Source organism: Copadichromis virginalis, linkage group LG17 (assembly GCF_057382275.1).
Source record: "Copadichromis virginalis isolate Kocher_CV1m ecotype Utaka linkage group LG17, C_Virginalis_male_GT1.1, whole genome shotgun sequence".
In the NCBI taxonomy this organism is placed as follows: Eukaryota; Metazoa; Chordata; class Actinopteri; order Cichliformes; family Cichlidae; genus Copadichromis; species Copadichromis virginalis.
In genome coordinates this window covers 33,071,467-33,090,387 of record NC_140634.1, presented here as the reverse complement: position 1 = coordinate 33,090,387, position 18,921 = coordinate 33,071,467, and positions in this window count along the sequence as shown.

Genomic DNA, 18,921 nt, shown 5'->3' with positions numbered 1-18,921 from the left:
TCACAGAAGGTACATCAGCAAACTGCTGGTGATCGCGACAAGTATCACCCATCTTTGGGATTGATTTTGCTCTGCTGCTTCCAGCAACCTTTAGCAACCACTTGCCAACTAGTTGGGGAATACACATTTTTCCATAGCACCCAGAGGTTATCAGGGGGTCCCCGAACGATTACTAAGCATGTGTGACTTTGGCCTACATTAAATTGAAAAATAACATTTATTTATTTATGCTCTCAGCAGTGAAACGAAAATGGCTTCAATAAAATAGCTAATGTTTAATTTTCATCTAAAGTTATCCAGCAAAGCCAGGTCATTCATAGATCAGCTCACAGAGAGACAGCATATTTCACTTCAGACTTAAGTCTGGTCTATGATTGTGTTCACATGCAAATCCTAAAAAGCAGACCTTTCTCAACAAGCCATTAACCATCTGCACAGTAAGCCCTCATCTATTGATTTCAGGCTACCTTTTGTCAGATGTAATTTCTAAACCAATTTCTTACATTACTTAAATGTAGAGAGGATAGCTTGCTGATCACTACACGTGAGCCTATTCAATTTAAAGACAAAGAAACCCCACATATCAACAAATGGGGTAAAACAAAAGCTTACGTGAGGATGAACAAGTAAACTTTCTGGCCTTAATTCTGTGTAATGGTTAAGGTTTTGTACTTATTCTCCCACTAGGTTTAAAACTGGGACTCCCCACCATTTGACCTTAGAACTGAAGAAGCTTCTCAGATGAAAGGTGAAACATCTTCAAGCAACTTAAAGAAGTCCAGACGCTTTTCTTTGCAAGCTCCTTTGACTACGATGACCTGGATGACTGAGAACCTTCACAGACAATGGTTGAAGTAGTGAGAATAGTGAACAAGGGGTATGATCCTAGAGTGTACGGAAATGTCAGGATGGGGTTAAAGGTCAGAGGGCAGGGTCTTTGGGGTAATGAGGTCAGGCAGTGATACATCACTGTACTCTTAATGCAAACAACTTTCAATGAGCTGAAAAAACAAAAAAGCATGCTTATTATGTGCATGTTCATTTGCTTACATCAACTTTTGGTTTGGGATCAGTTCTGCAGCATCTAACTTAAAAAATATTAAAAGAATAAATATAGCGTCACTATGTCGATACCATTTGTTGAATTATCTTTCTTAATATTTAACACTATTGCTCATCTGAACTCAATCAAGCATCTTGCAGTCTTACACAGCTGCTTTATGCTTTCATGCAAGCATGCAATCACGTTCCAATCAGTTCTTCCATGCATTTTAACACAGTGTGGCTTGAAAGATGCTCTTATGGTATGAAAAAAAAAATGATTAAGATTATTTCTTGACCTTTCAACTTTCAGAATGAACCCAATGACAGCTGAGTTGAAGATGCAGCTACCAATGATGAGTAATTATAGTTATTAACCGTTGTTAGGAAAGACAGGGGAAAGAGGGGAGAGGGACGTGCTGCTGTGAATCCATTCTTCATCAATACGTTTGACAGGTAAAAGCAGGCTGCACAAAGTCATTATTTTGCTGCAAATTCTAGCCTAGCAAAATCAGTCTGACACCTTCAATGACTGCTTTATTTTACTGCGTTTTCTCAGCACATTGTCACACATACTTTGGAAACATTTGCTTTCATATAACAAAACAATCTGCCAAATTCAGGAGCAAGAGCTTGTCACTGAAAATCTGACATGGCACGTAGCTGATGAATCGCATTTGTCTGTTGAGAGGTACAAAGCTGTTGTGGTGCGTCTGGAGCTTTTTGAAACGGTTCCTAATTACAGGTAGCATCTGGACAAACCGGCCCAGAAAGACATTAAACGTCAGGAGACTGTGACACGTTTTAAAAAGGCTTCTTGTTCAACAGAGAGTTTGGATAGATCAGAGTTTCAGGTGCTGAGAAGTGCACTGATGATGTTGAACAGTTTCAAATGATTTTTTTTTGTGAGCAGCACAGTCCAACCTTTTATTCTATAATGAGTGATATCTAAAACCTCTGCGAGAACTAAAGATAGAAACCATTGTTCTGAGGAGCATATTTGCATGTGCAGTGCAGAACGAAACTGTGACCTGAAGACCCCGAGACTGATGAAAACGGAGCTGCACGAAAGAGGCTCTGTATGAGAACCTGTTCTTGAGACAACAAGACTTGCAATTATCTCCACCGCGGGCCAATCAGACATGCTGCACTGAGGTAAGAAAACCACAATCAATCTCCAATGCTTGTAATGAGAAACATATTTTTGTCTGCCAGTGAAAAGATAATCAGCAGCTGAACAAAGGGGTCAACGGGTTCCTGCTACAAGGATGTAGCGAAACAAATAACACAAATCTCTATCAGCCTCTGTGGCTTCAGTTCTGAATCCTCAAACAAGGTTACCTTAAGACCAGCAAAACCTTAACACAGCTACTTGCTGTGGTATTTATCAGTGAGTATGTGTGTGCGAGCTATCTGTACTTCCAGCAGTTTTCCTGTGTATGCTATGTGAAGCATCCATTGATTTAAACACGTGATATACAGTAAGACTGTGTGATAATTGCTTACTCCAGTACTTTTTAACAGTACAAGACACATCTAACTGCAACTGGGAGAAGAGTTAACATTACTAAAAAAAAAAAGTGTAAGATGTTCTCATTTAATTAGTAATTTAATTAATTCTCCAAATTTCCTGTATCTGCACATTATGCTGCAAAAACGCATTTCAAGATTAACCAGAGGAAAAATCTTTCTTGAAAATCAGTGTTTTGTTTCACTCATTATTCATTTGAGTACCTTTTGAAGTTACATGTTGGCACTGTACTTGCCTACATTAATTTTTGCTTTAGGCTATGAAACAAAGGGAATGTGCAGTACAGTGATCTTAAATCTCTCAATAAGGCCTATTTCCTTTTAAAATAGGCTTTTCAATCTTACAAACAATACAAAGACCATTCTGGTTAAAGCAACTTTTTTAAAACATTTTTTTTTGGTAATAGAACTACTCGCTCATAGTTTTTAAGAATATGAAGCTAGCATTAGCTTGCTAGCTTAAGGTTAGCAAATACCCCCCTCTGCTTTTCTTTGTGCTAAACTAAATAAGCTATCCCACTCACAAGCTAATCTGTGAAACAGAAAAGTATCGTGCTATTTCGTTAACACACACAAGAAGCTGACTCATCTGCTTCTTCTATTACAACAACAGTGAAGGAAAAGAAAGGGTTGAGCTGGTTTCGTTCTCTGTGCTAATCTAATCACAGGAAAGGGGCGGTTTCATCTGCAGAATTGAAAGTGCTAACAGTCGATTTGTTCAACTCTTAACAAGAACACATACATATTTCTAGAAATGTTGAATTATTTCTATACCACACTTTGACATGATCTTGTCTATTATACTGTAATTACTGCATATACGCAGCCATACACTCAACAGGCATTTTTAGTAGGTACAACTTTCTAGTACCAGGTTGGACCATCTGTTCCTTTGAAAACCATCTATAGATTCAACAAGGTGCTGGCGAAACTTTGATCCACATTGACGCTGTTTCTTGATTTGTTGGCTGTGCATCCATGAGATGGAACTGTCCCACCACATCCCAAAGGTCTTCTGTTGGATTGGGATCTAGTGGCTGTGGAGGCATTTGAGTACAGGGAACTCATTGTCTTGTTCAATAAACATGTTTGGGATTATATGAGTTGTATGGCATAAGATGTTATCCTGTTGAAAACAGCTATCAGAAGATAAGTTAGCAAGCACCAGGTAGACTCTGACATTTAAACATAGCTCACTTGGCATTAAGAGGCCCAAAAAGTGCCAAGAAAATATCAACCACACCATTACACCACATTATGCAATCACCATCCTGACACATTCATACAAGCAGGTTACTGTAGATTCATCTGTTCCATATTGTTTATGCCAAATTGCGACCTTACCATCTGAATGTTGGAGCAGAAATCAAAGCTTATCAGACCAGGCAATTTTTTTCCAGTCTTCTCATTGACAACATTTGTGAAGCCTAAATAGCGATTTTTTGTTCTCAGCCAACATGAATGGCACCTTAGTGTGGTCTTGTGCTGCTTTAGCCCATTTGTGTCAAGGTTTGCCCTGTTTTGTGTTTAGTGGTGTCTTTCTGCTAGCACGGAATGATTATTTGAGTCATTGTTGCATTCCTATCAACTCAAAGCAGTTTGCACAGCCTCCTCCGACCTTTGTAATCAACAAGACATTTTCACCAAGAGAGTTGCAGCTTACTGAATATTTTCTCTTTTTCATACCATTCTCTGTAAACCATAGAGATGCCCCAGTGAGAAAATCCCAGTAGATCAACAGCTTTTTTTTCAGACCAGCCCATCTAACACCAACAACCATGTTATGTTCACCCGAGTCACCTCTCTGCCTCATTCTGATGCTTAGTTTGAACTTAAGCAGGTCTCAAACATGTCTACATGCCTAAAAGCATTTGCCATGCTGCCATGTGCCATTGGCTGATTAGATAATTGCATTAATGAGTAGCTGAACTAGTAATCTTTATAAAGTGCCATTTGAATGTATGTATAATTTGTCATCTTCAAAGATGATGAAAAATATATGCAACATTTAATTACCCCGTGTTTAACTGATATAAGCATCTCACGATTGTGCCAAAAATTGAACTCCATCAGTTGATCTGTATTAATTATTTTCATTTGTGAGGCTCTCTCTTTGTAATCTTTCTCACCATGCGCGTGGACTGTGTATGCCTGTGTCTGTCTTTGTGGGTGTGTGCCAATTTGTGGCAGTTAATGGATCTTGTTTTAGTTTGTCACTGTTTGTGAGTTCAATTTCATATAATTTGAATCAGCTCTTGAAATCGATGTTGCCACTTAAATTTCTTTCTGTGGGTTTTATTTGGGTAATTAGAGGAATAAATCGGTTTGAAAGTTTAAAAAAAAAAGAAATCCTTCATTCCTGAAAAGTAGAGAAGAAAAACACACTAAATAATACATTCACCATGCTCTTCTCTTTTATATCGGGTTAAAATTCAATATCTCATTTTTCATTCCCTGCTACAAAGCCTTTGAAGCTTATATAGGTTTTTGTAATTTGAAAGCAGCCTAATTATTTCACAGTTTTCTACAAAGCTGCAGAATATACTGTTAAAGATTTTCCTTATGAGCTGCAATCATTTTTTATTGATTCACTTAACTCATAAACACAAATAACAAAGAAAATGTTGATATTAATACTATAGTAATACTATTACTGTAAGAATCTCACAGAATTTCTCAATATTTTCAATCACTTTATGTGGGCTTGATGCATGCTGATGATGATAAATACAAAAGGATGTGCTCTGATGTGACCTCTGTCCCCATCTGACCTTATGTGACTCATGAAGTATATGACCTGTGACACTGCTAAAAGGACACAAAGGCTTCTGACATAAAGAGACATAAATCCATATTACAGAGTGTTGTGGGGGATAATTGGACATCGTGTTTTGAGTTACATTTGACACTTGCTACATGCACATGATTGGTATCTTTTGCATGAAAATGCAAACTGATGGGGATTAAATACCTGAAACCCTAAACTGCATTGGTTATGTTTAAGTTTTTACTTTTCATTATCTTAGTGGTTTGCATCGTGTTTTTTCTTTTTTCTTTTTTTTCTTCGTGTTTTCAGACACAAATATCCAAATTTTATTTTTGTGTCCATGAACATGACTTTTTTTCTGACTGGCTTCTCCTGGTGTTTATGAACACAAAATTAATCTTTACTCTTTTTAAAGAGCTTTAAATCTGGAGGTTGGAGGTGTAGGCAGTGGGGTGCTTTATTCACTTGTTTACACTGGAGACCATATTTTGAATCCCACATATTACAGAATTTTACACTGTATTTACTTTGTATTTTTTTTTAAATGGATTATTAACACAACCCTATTTGAATTCTCATCCACTGTCAGCACTCACTTCCTCACACACAGACTTCTTTCACACTGATAAAATAGCACATACAGCAACAGACAGCCTCTCATACAATTTTACTCAAGTGTGTAACAGCTTTTATAAAGTTTTGATAGCCCAGTCTCACTCCCAACTTGTTACATTTAGACAGGATCCCTAGTGTCATGTTACATGCTATTTAAACATATTTTTCAGTATGCAGGGTCAGTATTGCAGACAAGTGTTTTGCACCTAAATCATAATTTTGTCCCCCTAAAGCTTAATGGTTTTGATGGTTTCCATACATTACAGCCACACTATTACAAGACGTTTTCCAGCCACAGTGTACTTGTCCAAAGCTGAAGTTTTTTGCTGGCAGGTTGTCATTTCGTGGAGCTGTGTGTTTTATTGTTTTCACAGTCTGGAGCAGGATAATTGCCATGCATTGGAAGCAGCGTAGCATGACAGGCACCGATAGATGGGGAGACAAACTACATATATATACAATGTACTATATACTGACTCAACACTGCCATTTGTCTTATATAGGGCAGGGCGAGAACAAAGCTGTACTTTTTGGGTTTTTTGTCATTCTGTCCCTCACCCTTTACCCCTTTGCTTCTAGTCTATAAATTTCCCGTTCCACCACATCCCAAAGGTGCTCTGTTGGATTAATATCTGGTGACTGTGTAGACTATTTATTCAAGAAACCAGTTTGAATACTGTGTCTATACTAAAGGGACCAAAAGTCTGCCAAGAAAATACCCCCACACCATTACACCACCAACTGACCCAATGACACAAGGTAGGATGTTTTCATAAATAATCCAAATTCTGACCCTCCCATGTCCACACCAAACCAGACAATATTTTTACATCTTCTACTGACCAGTTTTGGTAAGTTCACGAAGGTTTTGCTTTAGTTTTGTGTTATTAGCTGCCAGGAGTGACATCAGGTGTGGTCTTCTGCTGCTTTAGCCCATGTGATTCAAGATGAGATGTGTTTTGCATTCAGAGATAATCTGCTGCATACCTTGGTGTACCAAGTTGTTAATGTTTTGGTTATTCTTGTTTTCCTAAATTGGAACCTAGAGGCCTAAAGTGTGCCAAAAAATATCCACCACAGCAATACACCACTAGGTTTTTATGTAAGAAGTGATTGTTTTTACTGATACCCTACCTACTGTAGCTTTTCTGTTAACTTAAAGCAGTCTGACATAAAGCATTTTCACCCAAAGAACTCCTGCACAATCTATGTTTTCTCTTTTTAAAAACATTCACTGTGAACCCTAGAGATGGCAAAGTGGGAAATTCCCAGTAGAACAGTTTCTGAAACACTCAGGCCAGCCCATCTAGCACCAAATTGGCTGATCAGATATTTGCTTTAATGAGCAGTTGAACAGGTGCATACAAATTCTGTCTCTGTAGTTTTCTAGAAATGCTGGGAGCAAAATACATGGATGACTGGTTTGAATGGTGTATTCAAAAATAGCCAGTGTAGGAAAAGAAATAGTGATGAAATGTTAAGAGCTGGCGAAGCATGTGAGCTGACATAGAAATGGCCTAATAAATGGACCTAATGCTCTGCCATTAAGACCTATTACATTGAGCTGTGACTATGTTTGGTATGATTAGATGCTGGGACCTCTAATAGACCTCTTTGTATTTTTATCCCTCAATGCTCTAAAAGCTTTGAGTGGTCTTGCTCGCCATGGTAGCACTTGAAGATACTTATGGGCGCTGCAAGCCCAGACCAAGTTGAAATTATCATAAAACAAAAATGTTGCCTCTGAGGTCAAGCAACCTCACAGATAACCCAGATACTTAGCAGTGAGGTAGGAGCAAGCTTCTCACTTTTAATCTTGGAGCGTTTTATTTTTTTTATTGGTTACATCATATTTTCACACACTTAATTTTTTTCTCATGTAAAAAGCTTAAGAATCAGGCAAAAAAGCAATTTCATCATGCACTGTATAGTGGCAATATCTGGTGTGAAAAGGGTGAGATTCCTATACACAGACATATTTTGCACAGCTGCCTGCATGTTTTAGCACCACACTTGTAGTTCCTGTACCCTGTATAGAAAACATAGCAGAATAATTACTGCACTGCACCACTGCTCCAACGCAGTAGAGTTTTTAAAAAAAGAAAAACAGCAATAAATCCATGAAGTGAGATGTTTCTGCCTTGAGAATGCTGAAGAATCAGACCAGGAGGAATGCAGCATGTTGATGGTTTTACCCTCATACTGTGTATGTGACAACCTCAGTTCTAACCTTCAAGTATTTTGTCTCTCTGACTGTAACAAAAGTCCTTCTCTACATCATCTCACCTGGTGAGTTTGTTTTGATAGAACTTACCACCAGAAGATGAAAGCTAGAAAGGAAGCAAGAAGGTTGAGTGGTGCTTTCTGATCTCTGACACTTCACCGGACCTGTCTTGGAAGAGCTTCACCCTCATGAGATTAAACCTCTTGAACATTTTGATCTTTGTGACCAAAGAAGACACCTCCCCACTGGGACACAGGGTGACCCCAACACGCCCTAATGATCTGTTCAAACACACTGACCACTAAAGGTCAAACAATGAAAGTGCTTCCATCAAGACTTAAGTGACAAATCTCAAAACACTCATTAAACACACAGTTCTGTTCACATGTTCCAACAGTGTGTTTTTGAGGTGGACAGCCAGAGGGGATACAGTCCTAAAGTATTTTAGACAGTGCTATAAATAAGACAAATATCTGGCAATATTTTAATTTGTGAACTTTTTGTGAAACTTTAATTGGTGAAACAGTTCCACAATGTCCACTCAGCTCCACACTACTGTGCAAAACTCTTGAGTCAGGGAACTAGGTGCAGCAGTTTATCGAACGTGCAAACATAACGATAAATTGAATTACAGCATGTCAGGCAAAATTAGAGCCTGTACAAATCTAACAAACTTGAAAATCAATACTTAGTATGACCACATTTATTCTTCTTTCTATATTTTCTTCAGGAATAGTTCTCCAGGTTTCTTGGAGGACATTCCTCACTCTTTTATAATCGTAATGTTGAGGACTAATAATGTTCCATTCCATGTTTTTATACCCAGGTATGCTTTTACTGCATAGACAGTATGTTTGGAATCACTGTCATCAGGTGGCTTCCAGATGATATTGCATGGTGAATTAAAATCTGATGGTACTCCTCCACTTATATAATTCCATCAATTTTCTTTTTTTGTGACTGCAAAGATACAGTTCAAAACAGGTTCTTTGTTGAACTGTTATCCTTTGAGTTAGGCGCCTTTTTGTGCTTAAGTGATTAATAGGTCAGTGTTTAACTGGCTTAACAAACAAACAACAACAACAACAACAAATGAGTGGACTGAAAATGGGTATAAAGCTGCAAACGTCCAAAGAGAAATTTTGAAAGACCTTCAGAAAACCCTGGAAAATGACTGTTCAAGACCAAAAAATAAAATAAAATAAAACATTTATGCCACTTGTAAAAATCCTGCCTCGTTCTATATTATAGGGTGGGTTATTTGTAGTAGCCTGTAATTGTGCTCTTTTAATATAAGCAGCTACACAATATTATTTTGTGGCTTGTTAACAAAGATGACTTTGCCACCAATTGCTGAATTTTTTTGGATTTGTTTGGTTATTGAAAAAAAAAAAACATTTGAAAGTACCAGAAGCAAAATTTTGCTATGTTCATAAAGGATATCATTGGCACTACTTTAACTTTTGCATTGCTTTTTTGAATGGATGTTTGAGAATCTTTTAATCAAGACAACGTCCCATCATGTATTTAATTGTGAATGTGAAAAGCCAAAAATTGAAAAGATGTAATTTTAATTTCCTTATTGTTGAAAGTAGTTTAACTTCAAGTAAAATGTGACAGCCATAAACTAGAGGGACTGTCAGTTCCAGTACTTGAACACCACACGCAGGCCTTACAGCACAAAAAGGGGACTCAGTCAACACATCACAACTGAAATGTTCATCCCCGGTGTAAATGCGTCACCTTATACCGCCTCCACCTGAAACACCTAAGACCTGAAAAATAAAACGTACTCTGCTTTTTGTAAAGACTGTTTGCCAGACAGGTTTTATTGTAGCACGAGGTCTTTCTGCAGGGTGCTCATAACCTTGACTTTCAGTGAAGTGAAGAAACAGAAAAGCCTTATTAGTTTTTGTCTGCTATCAGTAGATGACACACCAGCAAAGCACACTTGACACTGCTCCTTTGTCATCTTTCTGGTGACAGGAGAACTCTCAGGTCAAATCAAAGGAAAAATGCTCAGGCTTTTTCTGTGGACACAGCAGAACAAGAAACAAGAAGTAATGACACATGCGCGCACATACGCAGGCTGACAGGTATACACATCATTATAGCATGGCTCCCCCATATGAGGCTATTTCAGTGACAGATCTCCGCTTAGCTCTCCTCTGTCATCAGCTCTGTCATATTGCATGGTTGCTATGACAACCACAGCATGATGTCAAGAAAGGGAGGGGGGGGGAGAAAAAGGTGTTGGTCCCCGGCACCCTGTTAGTTTTAAACAAGACTGATTTGATAAACATATGGCGCATATTGCACATGCAGGTGATCTGCATTAAGCCGTGAATATATGACAAATCCAATCATATCTGACTGAGAATTGTCTTTAACAAGCAGTCAAAGTGCTGTAAAATGCTTCTGACAGCACCATGACTTACACCATTGGTATGTGCCAATAAAAACCTACACACTGACTGTCTGTGCTTTTTTTCTCCCTCTGTCCACGTTGCTAGTAAAAACAAAAATGCTCGATATTGGACCATAAACAACTGACAAGGCTGCTGTCGGATTAGAAAAACAAGTGATTTTTATAAGGTAAAAGGGAGCTGTAAACATCCAGTGGGTGGATATTTTTTTTATTGCTTACCTTGTGAGAAGCGGTGTTAAATCCAGGTCACGCTAGTATCAAAACATATTCACATTCAGAATATTTGACTTTTGTTTTCATTTAAATGCAATTCCTGCACTTTGCAAATTCAGTAAAGGCCACCCAAAGCAGTTTTATGTGTTTATTTAAACTTTGAACTTTAATCAACTTTATTTTTATTTTTTGTCAATGACTAATTAACAAGGGCAGATGCTAGATTGGATCACCTGGAGGGATGCGACAGAGAGGAGCTGTGATGATTAACTGGGTCAGGGTAGATTAGGTCAGACATCAGAGCTGAGAGGATCTAGCACCAATTATTAGCAGGCCATGGCAATTAATACTGAGAGAACTAGAATAAAAAAAAAAAGAAAGTCAATGCTCTTGTGAAATAAAATAGTGTAGATGTAACAGCGTTACAGAGAAATTAATAGTGTATCTTTTTATGTGATGGTCACACTAGGAAACCAGTAGTTGACCAACTTTCCTAAAGATTATTATGAATTTGAAATGACTGCTCCAAAGTTGGGTCCGGATCTGTGACCACTCGCAAATCAAGTGTGTTGGGTCAAGATGGAGATAAGAGTGCAATTAGTCTGCTATTAATTAACGACTGAATGGAGGTCAGGTTTGCAATTTGCAATAATATGGCAATTGACTTTAAGGTCTTCACCTTATTGTATAAAGCTCCTTGAGATCTGACTTTTTTTGTTTTGGTGATAAATAAACCTGAGCTCAATAGAATAAATGGACTAAAAATTACAAATTGTTACCAACCTCAGATATGACAGAGAGATTCCTCCACAAAAAAGTGATGTTGATAATGCTGGATGCATGCAAAATAACAGGTATTCAGTAACCTTACTTTTATATATGAATATAACCAAAACATAACGAGTTGGCAACTAGCTGAGTCAAGTCTCCTTTTGTGAAAAGACGCACTGGAGACTAATCATGGTCATCATCAACAGACCCATACTGATTACAACATGTTGGCAGCCTTTCTGTGTTCATAATTTACAGCGCACTTATTTGCAATCCTTTGCCAGTTAGCCTGAGAGTGATTTCAGTCAGATGGTGATTGTCTAGAGAAAAGTTGCTACTCTCACCAGGTGACCTATTGCTTGCTGTATCTACTTATAATCGATCAACAATAGCAACAAAATTTTAATCCAATTACAGGGTGCTTTTTTCTAATTGTAAAGAGGTTGCAGTGTATTTTATTAAATAAAATAGTGTGACTGAGCCATAAAAAAACAAACAAGCTAAAGAGTTTGCTAGCTATACATTTATAAGTACAAACATAAATTTATTTCCTTAGTTTTCATTAAATATATTGTCTTACACAAGTGAAAAAATTCTCTGTGGAGTATAAAAAAACACAAGTGCCAGCTCATGCTCTCGATACTTCCAGACTAGCTGGCTAGCAAAGCCAGCTGTCTTCTAGCTAGCTAACCTTTCATTTATTGCCACCAAGCTTCAAAACCAAATATTACACAAACACCAGCTGTGTCACACTCCGGTGTGTTATGACTTTAGTGGTGAATAAAATAATATTAGCTTAAAAGTAAAATTTTTGAGATATAATTTAGGTTAAAGGTCAGTAATATATAGTCAATGTAAAATCCTCTTTTAGCTAGGCTACTTTAAAAATAGATGCATCCTTGTGTATAGCGGGTCTTTAGACACAATCCTCATTAGCATTCTAAAGACGGAGGCCATCTGATCCTTCCATCTCTTTGACCTCTGGGGTCATAACAGAGCTGGTGACAAAGCTTTGTTCATATACCAAACCATCTGTGTTCAAGCTGCTTTTTACTGTCTGTAATACACAGAATGACCCACAGTAGCTCTATACATCAGTGCTAAATAAATCTGGCGCACAATGTTATTTTAGAAACATTCTTCCTGAAATTCCTCCTAAAGTTTTTCTTTTTCTTTTACTTTTTATTGAACATAAAAATGTGTACCATTTATCATTTTATACATATTGTGTACCACCTACACCACAATAAGTAAGTAAAATTTTTACTGTTCCTATTTCATGTTAGTGATTTCGGCTTTTTGTTGTTGTTGTTGCTGCTGCTTTTTTTCTTCAGATAAATCTTGGATTTGCTGTAGAATAAAATGAAACTGTTCCTTTCAACTTTGATTGGTCATCTTCTTCTCGTAAAGCAATATTTCACTCTCGTATGGGTGTCAAGGGGACAGTAAATTTTTTATTAGTCAGTTTGGAAAAAGACAAAGACAAGCATGGTGCTACTCGCGTGCCCACTCAATCAAGCGATCAGTCAAATTTATTTGTGTGTAGATCATTTTGAAGACCAAGAAAGAAAAAAAAAAGATTTAAGTGGCCGTATTGTGAGAAGGCACAATTGGGATATTTGTAGACGTAGACCTCCTGCGGCTGTCCAGCAGATTCAAACAAAACAAAATAAAATCCACAATGTGGAATAAATTGAAAAACATTTCACCATGGTTTTATTAGAGTCATTTTCTAGAAACAGCAACTATTGCTTTGCCTGAAACACTCAGTCTTCAAAAACATATCCCCTTAAAGCTAAAATGTACAATAGATTTTACCTTGAGGAGTATTTTTATTTAATTGCGGCATTCAAAATGTGTGTTTCTGTGGGAGGTCATCCTTCTTCATAAAACAACCACATTAGTTGGTTTTGCACGCTAGACTTTAAGCCAGACACATTTTGACATGATGTATTGAAGTCCCAAACAACATCCTTTTCAAAACCTATTCAGGCTTAGGTGCCCAAATGTCACCAAAAATAATGTGACAACAAAACTTGAAATTCTTCTCCTCTGCATTTATTAATTTTCTTTCTAAATTAAATTCAGAGTTCATATTGGAAATAAAAGATCTGTTTAAGGAAGTATCTTTTTAATTTTGCATCTCCTTTAAGGGACAAGCTTTAAAGCTTGTCCCTTAAAGCTTTAGTTTCATTACACCTTGCAGAGTAGCTTGGACAGTGTTTGTAGACAAGGCCGTCTCTTCCATTTAATTTCATGTTCCTTGCGAATGCCATCCACTTAGGGCAACTACTCCTAACCAGCTGATGAATACTCATTTTTTCCCCTCCTGGTTGGTGGCAGCCAGATGGTTGCCTATCACTCTCTAAGCTTTTGTGACTGGGGCCTTATACACTTGATCTTACACTGTCACCATGACTGGCACAAATCTAAAACGGCACACAAGTTAATGTCACATGGTTAGTGGTCACATGTCTGTAGAACCGCAACTGTCAACTTTTGGCAATGTCTTCGAGGAGTTATGATAAATGATATTATGATCAATCTGGAACTAACATTTTTTCTATCAATATCATATCATGTGTCACTTAGAGCACATAGTATTTTCAGAGAGAAACCTTGCTTTATATTTGCAGAAGGTGTCGTGTATGTGACCCTTCACACGATTGCAAGACTGTAATGACTTTGCAGTTTAACATGAATCATGTAGAAAAGTGGTATTGAGGTCATTTGCTCTAAGTTACACTATGATTAAGAAAACAAGTAATTAAAGGATAGACATTTACATTTGTACTACAGAAATTCCCAGCTGACCTGTTATATGGATTTGCCCACTATAGATCTGTGTTCCTTGGGATTTGCCAAATTACTCTATGTTCTATAGTGTGTATCTTATTGAGCATATTGACTGTAAGGACAACCCATTGCCAGTTAGACCAGCAAACCCGTAGACTGAGATCAATACACTGTGCTTATTCACTACATGGGCTCAGGCCCCTGTTGTAATGGATGCAGTGTGGCAAACACAAAGCCTTCATGTGTGATCTCAGTGAATGTTTCTCCTGGCTTGTAAAGGAATTAATATGCACTAAGCATTGGTCTGGTGTCTGTGATTGATCATGTATATGGCCCCAATTTTCTCCAACTGCTAAGAAAGGTCTGATTATAAGTACAAAATCAAACTCAAGCTACATGACTGAAGGATATTACCTTAACAGGTGTACTTTTGTGTCCTTCTCTTCCAGATGGAGCTATTGTGGCCTGTTGGGTTTTTCCCCCCTGTTCTTACTACCCCACACCGTTAGCACGTTTGCATAAGCAGCACCTTAATATACAGACATAAGGATGATCACGGTGACAAAAGACACTTTTTATCTTCCTGACAGGCAAAGGTTTAGTCCCACAGTCAGGATTAGACAAGAAAGGGGGCACCAGCAGCTGGTATCAAGAAGTGAGACGGCAGGCAACACTGCAGACCCCACTTCGGGCTCAGTGGCGTATGACTAATCTTGTGTCCTCTGACCGAACATGCTCTGTCTCTTACACTGCTTTATCACCATGTGTGGGGCGCCAGATTAAGGCCACATTAATTCACAACAGGGAAGCCCTTTTAAACCAGAGCGGGGCACAGATAAAAATCAAAAGTGCTGTGCTCGGCAAAGGGAGGAAGTGCATGCACAAGAGGTAAAAGTAAAAGGGAGGACCTGCAAGTTTCTGAACTAAAAGTTTCAAAATTAACATTTCAGTGTATTCAGCAAGGGAAAATGACATGTGGGTAACGTAAACAATGAGCAAGGAAAAACTTGTTAAAATTGCAAATCTTAAAATTAGAATTTCGATTACCTATAAGCGTGCAATCACATAAACTAGCAAAGTAAGCAAAGAATTGAATTAATCGTTTTCTGCATTACTATCTGTATTTCACATCATTGATGAGGAATTCTGGCCTGCTCCTCTTTACAGCATTGCTTCAGTTTATTCTTTGCAGTTTTTTTATGCACTGCTTTTTTTGGGTCCCGCCAAACCATTTGAGTCAGGTTGACTGGGCCATTGCAGCACCTTGATTCTTTTCTTTTTCTGCCATTCTATTGTAGATTTTCTGCTGTTACTGAAATCACTATTCAGCTGCATGGCCAAATTTCAGCTTTAGTTGTCGGACATAAAGCCTCATAGCTGACTCTATTATACCTTGGCATACAGAGTTCCTCATCAGCTCAGTGACTGCAAGGTGAGAGGTGTGTGCTACCAAACAAGCCCAAATCATGACCCCGCCACCACCGTGCTTAGTATTGGTATAAGATGTTTGTGCCGATATGTGTTGTGTTTGGTTTTTACTAAATGTGATTCTTTGCATTATGGCCAAACATCTTCACCTTGGTCTCATCTGTCCAAAAAAAACTTTATTCCAGACATCTAGGTGTTCAGATACAACTTTGGAAACCTAAGTTGTGTTACCGTGCTATTTTTCAAGAACAGCTCTTCCAAACAAGCCATAGTTGTTCATCTATCCATCCATCTATACATTTTCTTCCATCTATACATTTTCTTCCACTTATCTGGGGCTCGGTCGCGGGAGTAGCATCCTAAGCAGAGAAGCCGAGACCTCCCTCTCCCCATCCACCACCTCCTCCTATGAGGGAATACTGAGATGTTCTCAAGATAAAAGATATATAAGACATAAACGATATAATGTCTCCATTGTGTCCTGGGTCTGCCAGCAGGGCAGCAGGACATACCTGAACTTGTTCCAACTAGAGTTGAGTGATCAATCTCTGATGAAAGAAAAGGTAACTGTTAGACAAACTGCTGAAATTGTTTGGGAGTAAAATGATCAAAGTTTAATTTAATGGAATTGGATTAATGTTGGAAAATTTGGTATTGTTTGTGACGATTGATCATAAATAGTTTGTGTTGATTTAACATACGCTACTGCCAAAGCAAACAATCTGTGTGCCATCGGTGTCCACTGCTCAAATGAGTAGATTTAATGTGTAACTCTTTTAAAAATACACAGGAGTGAGAGAAAAAAAGAGAGTGAGACGCTAAAAAAGTATTCTTCAGAAAGGAAATGGAGCATGATTAATAGCAATTGCTGATTATACTAAGAGTTATTTTGATATAACAAGTTACTCAAGGTCATGGTTGCCATAATGACAGAACTCTATTTGCACAATAAATTCCTTGAAAAGGTTGGGCTTTAATCAAAATCACCAAAATGTTCTAATTTTGAAAATTACCATCTCCATCTGTTGATACTTCTGCGAGTATATTGTGTATTTGTCCAGTTTAAAGGTCACATAAAATATTTCTTTTCAATTCCAGACTGAACGAGAATAGGCTACATATCAAAAGTGCTCCAGACTGGCAAAAAGTTAAAAAAAAATTCCACACTGACAAAAATAAATGAGAAAAAAGGGAAAGTAAAGGGTTTCATATATTCATGTCAGATGGAACCACAAGAGACCTGATTATAGAAGATGAGCAAAACTGTAAAGCGTTAGCAAATTCATTAAAGGTTTAATTAGTGACAAATTATGCTTCTCATAGTATCTCACACGGTTGATGTGAGTATATTTATCTATGTGTTATTATTATTTTAAGGAAGCATGAAGCAAAAATAAAGTACAAAAAATGAATAATGTTAGTTTGTGTTAGATTATTATAATTTGTTTTAATAAATATCACAACAACTGTAGATTGTCTGGGGTTGTTCTGCTGTAGCATATTTCTGCTGGTTGTTTACACCTTTGGGTAATATTGAACAACCCAGTAACACAGTATGTGCATGCTTGGCCAAGCATGGCTCTAGTCCTTATCCATAAAGCTGAGGGATGATGTGTCCTTGAGCTTCTCAGTCTGCCTTTGAAGTTTTAGCTAAAATCTGTGCATGGGAGTGCCTGGATGGGTATGAGTATGTGTGTGTGTGTGCCTAGCCTTGTGGACCTCTGTAATCCTTTTAAGCACCTGGACAATAGAAGAACAGCTGGCTTGGCCTTCCTGTGCTCTACAGCATGGAGAAAAGTAGGACATTAATAAAGTGGCCAAATCTAAGAATATCTAGTCATCTATTTTTGTTGTATCAACTATGTTTAACTCTGCCCATTGTTCTATATTTGAGTTTGTCTTATGTGGCTTCCTCCCTTCATACCTCATGGCCCTGGTGCTCAATCCATCCTTACAGTTCAATACTGGCACAGATGTTGTGGAAAGTTTAAGGGGCCCACTTGTGCCATTAGTCCAGCAGCAGGGTCTGGGAGCAGCAGGGGAAGACTTCTCTAATCAGTTTTATTGCAGCTATGCTATTGGGTTAACACAACAGGGTCAGGCCCAGCAGCACTCCAGTGCAAATGTGTGTGTGTGTGTGTGTGTGCGTGTACACAGGGGGAATCTTTGTATGCTTATACCCTAAGGCAATAGCATAGATAGTAATGCCTTCCTATCCATTCTCTTTTGTGCTCTCTCTCTTTATCTCACACACACACACACACACACACACACACACACACACACACACACACACACACACACACACACACACACACACACACAGGTCAGAGTGAAATGTGAGATTCACATGTGTAAGGGCTCCATTTGGTTTACATTCTGTGATCAAATAACTGCATGAAATCAGAATGTATATTATTAAAATATGATTAATTAAAATAACCGTAGCATGAAAAATAACAAAATGCAGCAACGCAGCAAGTTGAGCAAGATGAGGTCTTTGAAGCTCTGCTTAACCAGATCATCCACATGCTAATGTTAACATGCTCAACACATACAGTGTTTAGTTATAGACTGTGTGTGAAAGACAGACAGTTCATGATTTGCTTAACTGACTGATTTGTGCATTAGCTAACTTGCAATAATGTAATATTAATATCATCTTAACAAGATTGAACCTATTTTACACAATCATTTTACAAGAGAATGAAAACATCTAAAAATCTTTTTAAAAAATACATAAAAAACACAAAGCCAATAACCATTATGGTATCTCAATCATCGCAGGTTAGGGTTAAAGTTGTTTTTCTAGCCATTTAGTTTTAGATTTAGTTGAGTGACGACTAACTTTTAAAACGGCATATTTTCTTTGTTGTCATTTTACTACCACTTCAACTGAACTGAACTGCTAAAATTTTAATTTGAAAAAAAAATCTCCTTTCATACTGTTTAAATTTTGCTGAGTGGTACACACCTACTGCAGTATCTTACCATAACCCAAAATATTGTACCGTCATTTAACTTTATTTTGAATCTCAGCTTAAGTATTTTGTCTGTTGTTCAAATCAATTCAATTTAATTCAATTTTGTTTATGCAGCGCTAAATCA